This window comes from Podarcis gaigeae (genome assembly GCF_964106915.1).
Source record: "Podarcis gaigeae genome assembly, chromosome: 2".
Taxonomy (NCBI): domain Eukaryota; kingdom Metazoa; phylum Chordata; class Lepidosauria; order Squamata; family Lacertidae; genus Podarcis; species Podarcis gaigeae.
Genome location: NC_139679.1, coordinates 112,407,101 through 112,415,513, shown reverse-complemented (window position 1 = coordinate 112,415,513; position 8,413 = coordinate 112,407,101). Strand labels below are relative to the sequence as shown.

Genomic DNA, 8,413 nt, shown 5'->3' with positions numbered 1-8,413 from the left:
ATTCAAAGAATGGTTGTGTTTTACATAACATTTCAGAAAGTGTGAATTGAGAACTTTCTCCTTTGTAAACCGCTTAGAGTTTTGTTTAAATATAAGCAGTATATATAATTCGTACAAATAAATAAATATATGTCAACTGAATCATATTTCTCCTCCAACCCTAACATAGACCTCCATCCCATGGCTGGAGGAGAGGAGAATACAAGAGTGAAATGAAGGGACTCCTCCACACATCCTGTTTATTTTGTATTCATCCTTGTTTGTCTACACAAAGCTAATGCTGAGGTTAGACCAGGCACTGGTAAACCCGACCCTCCGGATGTTTTGGGACTACAGCTCCCATCATCCCTAGCTAACAGGACAAGTGGTCAGGGATGATGGGAATTGTAGTCTCAAAACATCTGGAGGGCCAAGTTTGCCTATGCCTGGGTTAGACTATGTCTGGCTTTTGTGAAGCATTCATTCCCATTTCTTTGCACTGAGGTTATGCAACAATATGCATTCATCCTCGTTTGCTATTGCACTGCTTGTACGCCTTCCTTTTCACCCCAACCTGCCCTTGTACAGTGGTACCTCAGGATACATACGCTTCAGGTTATAGACTCCGCTAACCCAGAAATAGTGCTTCAGGTTAAGAACTTTGCTTCAGGATGAGAACAGAAATCGTGCTCCGGCAGCACAGCAGCAGTGGGAGGCCCCATTAGCTAAAGTGGTGCTGTAGGTTAAGAACAGTTTCAGGTTAAGAACGGCGCTCCGGAACGAATTAAGTACTTAACCCGAGGTACCACTATATTTTAATGTTGTAACCCAATCTGGGGCCTTAGGATGAAGGGCGAGTAATTCATAATAATGACCAGAAAAAGTGAAAAATTGCAAACTAAAGTTACATGCCTGGTAGGCCTGCTGGCAGGAAAACATTTTTATCAGGAGCCGAACACAGTACAGTCAATGGGCAGGGAGTTCCGGGGTGTTGGTGCTGCCACACGAAAGGATCGATTTCTTACAAGTGCATAAAGGGCCAGTTCTGCAGATCAAAGCACAGACTTCCTTGCTACTTCTGAGTCTCCAACTGCTTTTCAAAGAGCCTCTTTTTTAAAAACCTAAAAACAGATATCCCATTAAACAGATATTCGTCCCCTTTGCACAGCTCATATTCTAAGGCCTTTGGGAAGAGCTGGCATCACATAAACCTATCACACCTCTCCTCAAATGATTCTATTCAAGCCTGACCTCCAAGATCACTGTTCTCTGTGTCCATAAGGGACCATCACCAGGAAGCAAAGGCTGCAGTAGAAATACGAGAGAATTGCAGGTAGCATCTGTTCTCTTGACCACCACATCCCTTCCCTTCCCCCCACAGCCTCATTGCCACTCTGGGGCAGGTTAGCAAAGGGATTCCCAGGGCTCCATGTTCTATTCTGCAGCTGTTGCCATCTCGGCCCCTGTCCCCCAAAAAACTACAGTCATGCCTCGGGTTACGAACACTGCAGGTTGCGAATTTTCGGGTTGTACCGGAACAGGTTACTTCTGGGTTTCGGCACATGCGCAGAAACACAAAATGACGTCACGCACATGCACAGAAGCACCGAATCGCGTCACGCGCATGCGTAGACACAGCGCTTCAGGCTGCGAATGCTGTGATTTGGCGAATGTGCCTCCCACACGGATCACGTTCGCAACCCGAGGTATGACTGTAATTAAGAAGACATAGGGGAGTGGAGAATCGGGGAGGGGGAGAACATGGGTGGTAGAACAGAGATAAGGTGAGGCCTGTTTGGAATGGGGAGGGGGCACAACTCAGAAACATATAGCAAGGCCGGTGAGGATCCTATGGAAGTCTCCGAATATTTGTTATAGGAAGTTGCAGGTTGTTATGCATTTATTCTTATGATTTTTTTTTTTAAAAGAGTAAACTTCTTCCCTTCTGAGAAATTGCATCATTATGTTTATTTATCCAAAGTATTTATACCACTCTTTTATACTTTTAACCTTGTAACAATTCAATCAGTAGTGGTAGTAGCAGTACTATTCACACTGTATCTTCCTATATACATAGAAATGTAAGCTATCGTCACGCTCTGCAGTTTGCTTTGCCGCCAATAGGTGGCCATGCCAACTGCAGCATGGGAAGTCGCAGGCAGGCCCAAGTGAGTTGTTTAATAGAGGAAAGGAGGCCCTTCACACAGTGAAGTGGTTTAGCAAACCGCTGAGTGAAGCGTCTACCTTTGTTAAATGCATCAGTAGTAGGAGGAGGGGCTTGAGGAAGTTGTGGGGGGATGTGGTGGGCTGGGGGGGGGGGAGGCAAGGAGGTGGATGAGCTATAAAGGGAAGGGGCTGGTCAGGTGTGAGGGAAAGACAAAGGGGTTGACGGGGTTGGCAAGTGGAATGAGCAGAGGCAGCCACCCTGTGTGTGTGTGTGTGTGTGTGTGTGTGTGTGGTATACCTGAAGGAGCATCTCCACCCCCATCGTTCTGCCCAGACACTGAGGTCCTCCTCCGAGGGCCTTCTGGCGGTTCCCTCACTGCGAGAAGCCAAGTTACAGGGAACCAGGCAGAGGGCCTTCTCGGTAGTGGCACCCGCCCTGTGGAACGCCCTCCCACCAGATGTCAAAGAGAAAAACAACTACCAGACTTTTAGAAGATATCTGAAGGCAGCCCTGTTTAGGGAAGCTTTTAATGTTTGATGCATTACTGTATTTTAATATTTTGTTGGAAGCCGCCCAGAGTGAGTGGGGAAGCCCAGCCAGATGGGCGGGGTATAAATAAATTATTGTTGTTGTTGTTGTTGTTGTTGTAATGAATATAGATGTAAAGGTAAAGGGACCCCTGACCAAATTATTATTATTAGTTTTATTATTATTATTGTGTGTGTGTAATGAATATAGATATATCTAATCTTAAAACAAGACTGCAGAGAGAAAGCGAGCAGCTATCCATTCAAAGAGTCAGGGAAAACCAAACAGTATTAATAATGCAACAAAGGTCTCTAATAATGCAACAAAGTTGTTATCCCAGCGAAGGGACTTCCATAGCTGGCAATTTAGCATCCTTAGAAAAAGTCCTTTTCCTTTGGCCACCTGCTTAATCTCTGAATGTGATCTTGAAGAATATTTGTATGCCAGAGAATACAATACCGTACTTAATCCTAGAAGTGTGCAGTGATCTTCTATCTGTATCTATAGGGTTTGGAAGCAGCACAGTCTGTTTTGGATACACTCTATGCCAGTGGTGGCCAAACTTGGCCCTCCAGCTGTTTTGGGACTACAATTCCCATCATCCCTAGCTAACAGGGCCAGTGGCCAGGGATGATGGGAATTGTAGTCCCAAAACAGCTGGAGGGCCAAGTTTGGCCATCACTGCTCTATGTAGTTATTCTGCTTTGAGGAGTTAGTTGGGTCTGAATCTGATCTATGAATTCCAAAGCTCCACCCCCTTTCCCCATTGGCTATGAGGGGAAATCTAAAAATGGCTGTAATGTTTTATTTCTTCTTCACAGAAGTGGATGGAACTTTCGGGTAAAATTACAATTAAGCAGTACAGTGGACGCTCGGGTTGCGAACGTGATCCATGTGGGATGCACGTTCGCAATCCGCATCTGCGCACGCACGGGTTGCAATTCAGCGCATATGCGCAAAGCGTGATTTAGCGCTTCTGTGCATGCGCGACTGCCGAAACTCGGAAGTAACCTGTTCCGGTACTTCCGGGTTTCGGTGGTCTGTAACCTGAAAAAAACGCAACCTGAAGCATCTGTAACCCGAGGTATTTAAATCTTGTTAAAATAAATAAATAGTTAAACTATGGAATCTGCTCCCACAAGCCGTGGTGATGGCCAGTAACATGGATGGCTTTGAAAGAGGATTACACCGATTCACGGGGGTTATCAGTGTCTGTTAACCCTGAAGGCTATTTTCCGTCTTTACTTCTGGAAGCAGCACGCTTTTTGAATGCCAATTGTTTTTAATTACTTGTTCAGATATCGCTTAGTGCCGGACAAGGCTTCTAATCGCTTTACAATTTATTTATTTTTAATTGCACAGCCATTAAAACATAAACACCCTTTCTGAACATAAGACAATAAAGCCATCCCATTAAGAGATGAGCTAGGAAAACCTGCCATGTTAGCTTTTGTTAATCCCTCAAGTTTAACTTTCCTTCTTTTCCACCCCCCAACTCCCTTTCCTTTTACTAATTAATACGGGGACGTTTCAGCCAATGGCCACAAGGTGGAACATTTCGCATATGGCACAAAGCATCCGCTTCTCTTGAAATTTAAGGACAGGGTGGGTGCTATCCAGGCCTAAAGTACCATGAGAGGAAACTTGCAAAGCTCGATTTTGGACAAGATGCAGACAGGAAGGGAAGTAAGAGACACTTTTTGCTACCTGCACCCCCTGTGTCAGCGTCAGATCTGAAGCCTCCTTAACTTTGGCTGAAGGGTAAGTCACAAGGATCACCACCATCAGCTCTTATTTTCTTAAAACAGTTATATGTTGCTTTTCCAACACATGCTCAAAGCCTCTTAGAACAGCAGAGAGAGGGGGGAGGTTAAAACTACAAGAATAAAATAAAAAAGCAAGAAAAGCACACAAACGGAGCAACTACAATATATACAAGCCAATCTCAGGGCTTCTTCAGATCACCTGTTTACTGACAATTCACTCTGACGTTAGACTATGTCTTCTGATTTGTTTGTGGGGAAATTGCAAGAACGAACAGCCATCCTTATTTCCTCTCCATTTGCTTGAGTGGTGTTAATACATCTTCCTGTTTATCCTTTGTTCACCTCACACTTTTCTAACAACAGCAACAACAACTAATTATTATTGATAATTAATAATAAGAATTTATTATATTTGTTAAACACATGTTATCCAAAAGTCTCCAAGTGGCTGTTGTTGTTTAGGCGTTTAGTCGTGTCCGACTCTTCGTGACCCCATGGACCAGAGGACACCAGGCACTTCTGTCTTCCACTGCCTCCCGCAGTTTGGTCAAACTCATGCTGGTAGCTTCGAGAACACTGTCCAACCATCTTGTCCTCCATCGTCCCCTTCTCCTTGTGCCCTCCATCTTTCCCAACATCAGGTTCTTTTCCAGGGAGTCTTCTCTTCTCATGAGGTGGCCAAAATATTGGAGCCTCAGCTTCAGGATCTGTCCTTCCAGTGAGCACATTCTGATTTCCTTCAGAATGGAGAGGTTTGATCTTCTTGCAGTCCATGGGACTCTCAAGAGTCTCCTCCAGCACCAGAATTGAAAAGCATCCATTCTTCGGGGATCAGCCTTTTTTATGGTCCAGCTCTCACTTCCATACATCACTACTGGGAAAACCATAGCTTTAACTATACGTACCTTTGTTGGCAAGGTGATGTCTCTGCTTTACAATACCATTAAAAACACAAATACAGTGGTACCACTGTATTTAATGGTTCTCAAAGTTAATCCGTTCTGGAAGTCCGCTCCTAAACCAAAGCGTTCCAAAAGCAAGGCACGCTTCCTCATAGGAAGTAATGCAAAATGGATTAATCCCTTCCAAACAGCAATTTAACATGAATTTTACTGTCTAATGAGACCATGGATCGATAAAATGAAAGCAATAATCAATGTACTGTACTATAAAATAAATAAGACAGTATTGTAGATGATAAAAATTAAAATTATTATTTTTTCTTACCTGCACTGATGATAGTCATTGTTTTATCCATTTCCGCAGTCACACAATCAATCAATCAATCAATCAATCATAAAACGAAGAACGAGCCACAGTCACAAAAATGAAAAAGCCACACAAACAAAAACGCAAAAGTGTAGCAAAAACAAAAGCACCAAATATAAGCTCCAAATATCACCTCAGAACGCTGCAATCAGAAATGGAAGGCTTTGATTGCATTGGGGCAGGGGGGAAGCAAATTAGCAGCGCAACAGTGAAAACAGAAGGAATAAGGCTTTGATTACAATGGGGGGGGGCGTGCAAATTAGCAGCGCACCAGTAAAATCGGAAGCTCAGGAGCACATTCGGCTTCCAAACCAAAGTTCGCAAACCAGTACACTGACTTCCAGGTTTGCAGTGTTTGAGTTCCAAGTTGTTCAGGAACTAAGCTCTTCAAAAACCGAGGTACCTCGGGTTACATATGCTTCAGGTTACAGATGCTTCAGGTTACAGACTCTGCTAACCCAGAAATAGTGCTTCAGGTTAAGAACTTTGCTTCAGGATGAGAACAGAAATCATGTGGCAGCAGTTCGGCAGCAGCAGGAGGCCCCATTAGCTAAAGTGGTGTTTCAGGTTAAGAACAGTTTCAGGTTAAGAACAGACCTCTGGAACGAATTAAATACTTAACCCGAGGTACCACTGTAGATGAGAGCCAAAAATGAAACAAAGAGAAACCACCCCACAAAACAGCCACAGGAAGCCCTGGCAGCACATTAATAACAAACAATATCTTCGCACCATCTTAGTCTATCAGAAGCCTGGTGGGAAATGATAAGTCTTGCATTCCTCATCCATTTCCTAGTCACACTCTGACCTAACCACAAAAGCCCTGAGCAGATTTGTTGCACTAGGGCTACAGCGTGCTTTAATCCACTTTAATTGTGCAAACCTAAACTTCCGGTATGTGCTCTTGCAGAATGCCGACAGACTGACTGGAGGTGACCAGGGACATCCCTCTGTGAAATCCCATCAGCCAGACCAGAAGGAAGGTTGTGCAGCACTTCAGAAAGGCTAGAAAGTATTGATGCAGTCTAGGGGGGCAGTGTGACAGACCAGGAGCGGGAAAACCAGGGTTCAAATCCCCACTTGGCCATGAAGTTCACTGAGGACCTCGCATTTGTCTTTACACCTTCCGCATATGACATGCGAATATAGGGCTACAGTTTTGCAGGTATGGGGATCCCAGGCCATGCTGGGTTTTGTAAGCCAAAACCAGCAAACTGATTTGGCCTGGAAATGCAGTAGCAGCTAATATCTCTGATAAAGCAAAGGTGGTTAACGTTGCCAAAAGTTGTTGAGGGTTGTTTTGGTTTTTTTAACGGCGATTTTTCTTTTTACAGGGGTGCCTTAGGTTACAGACGCTTCACGTTACAGACACTTCAGGATACACGCTTCAGGATACAGACGCTTCAGGTTACAGAGTCTGCTAACCCAGAAATAGTACCTCAGGTTAAGAACTTTGCTTCAGGATGAGAACAGAAATTGTGCGGTGGCAGCAACGGGAGGCCCCATTAGCTAAAGTGGTACCTCAGGTTAAGAACAGTTTCAGGTTAAGAACGGACCTCCAGAACAAAGTAAGTTCTTAACCCGAGGTACCATTGTACTTCCCTAAGATCCAAAGTGCTGCCTTTTCGAAATTCCCCTCGGACATCAATTTCGCCTTTGAAATCCTGGTAATATCCGGGAAAATCTGGATGTATGTCAGTTCTACATTTGTATTCCAATTAATATCAAAATGATAATGATTCAGGGTCTCTTTCTCTCCTCATCACTTCCCCTATATTCTGGTTCTCATCCCCCATTCCTTTTCCTTACCCCACCCCCACCCTCGCATGCTGTTATTCGCCTGGCAAATCCCTTTCTACCGAAGGATGCTTAGCTTCTGCTTAGAGTGGCAGATGTTTTCTTCTTGTCTCATTCCCCTGGAGGGAGCAGAGGCAGGTTTTCAGGTGATGGGGGAGTGTTTACTGCGGGCAGATCCATAACGCAGATTTAAAACACTTGTTTAAAAGCACTTTACTTCCCCAAAGAATCACAGGAACTGTTAGTTTGTCAAATGTGATGTGAATACCACCTCTGTCGAGGGGAAACTACAGTTCCCAGATTCTGTGGGGGAAGCTGTGTGCTTTAAATGTGCATTGGATGTGCTTCAAATAAATGGTGTGAATATGCCCTTAGCTCAAAGCCATAAGGAGCAAGGAGGCTACAGCCTCATTCAGACGTAACAAACCCCATCTTATAAACCAGGCATAGGTAAACTCGGCCCTCCATATGTTTTGGGATTACAATTCCCATCATTCCTGACCACTGGCTCTGCTAGGGATGATGGGAGTTGTAGTCCCAAAACATCCGGAGGGCCGTGTTTGCCCATGCCTGTTATAAACCACAGCTTGCCTGATTGGGAACAAAAGTCATGGGCCCATGACTACTTTCGGTAGTGGCGCCCCTGTGGAACGCCCTCCCACCAGATGTCAAAGAGAAAAATAACTACCAAACTTTTAGAAGACATCTAAAGGCAGCCCTGTTTAGGGAAGCTTTTAATGTTTAATAGGTTATTGTATTTTAGTGTTTTGTTGGAAGCCGCCCAGAGTGGCTGGGAAAACCCAGCCAGATGGGCGGGGTATAAATAATATGTTGTTGTTGTTGTTATCTCTGAGCTCCTCAAGCAGAGGTAAACTAGAACACAGACAGCCTGGGAATGAAATGCCCC

The 8,413-nt window shown here is 44.4% G+C and overlaps 1 protein-coding gene across 1 annotated transcript in view; it reads right to left on the bottom strand.

Moving 5' to 3' along the window:
* MPIG6B (megakaryocyte and platelet inhibitory receptor G6b) overlaps positions 1-6,341 on the bottom strand; it is a 158,935-nt gene extending 152,594 nt beyond the window's left edge. The window contains exon 1 of the mRNA XM_083724964.1: positions 6,105-6,341. The gene's annotated coding sequence lies outside the window, so the exon portion shown is untranslated. The remainder of the gene's footprint in view (positions 1-6,104) is intronic.
* Positions 6,342-8,413: the final 2,072 nt, after the last annotated feature.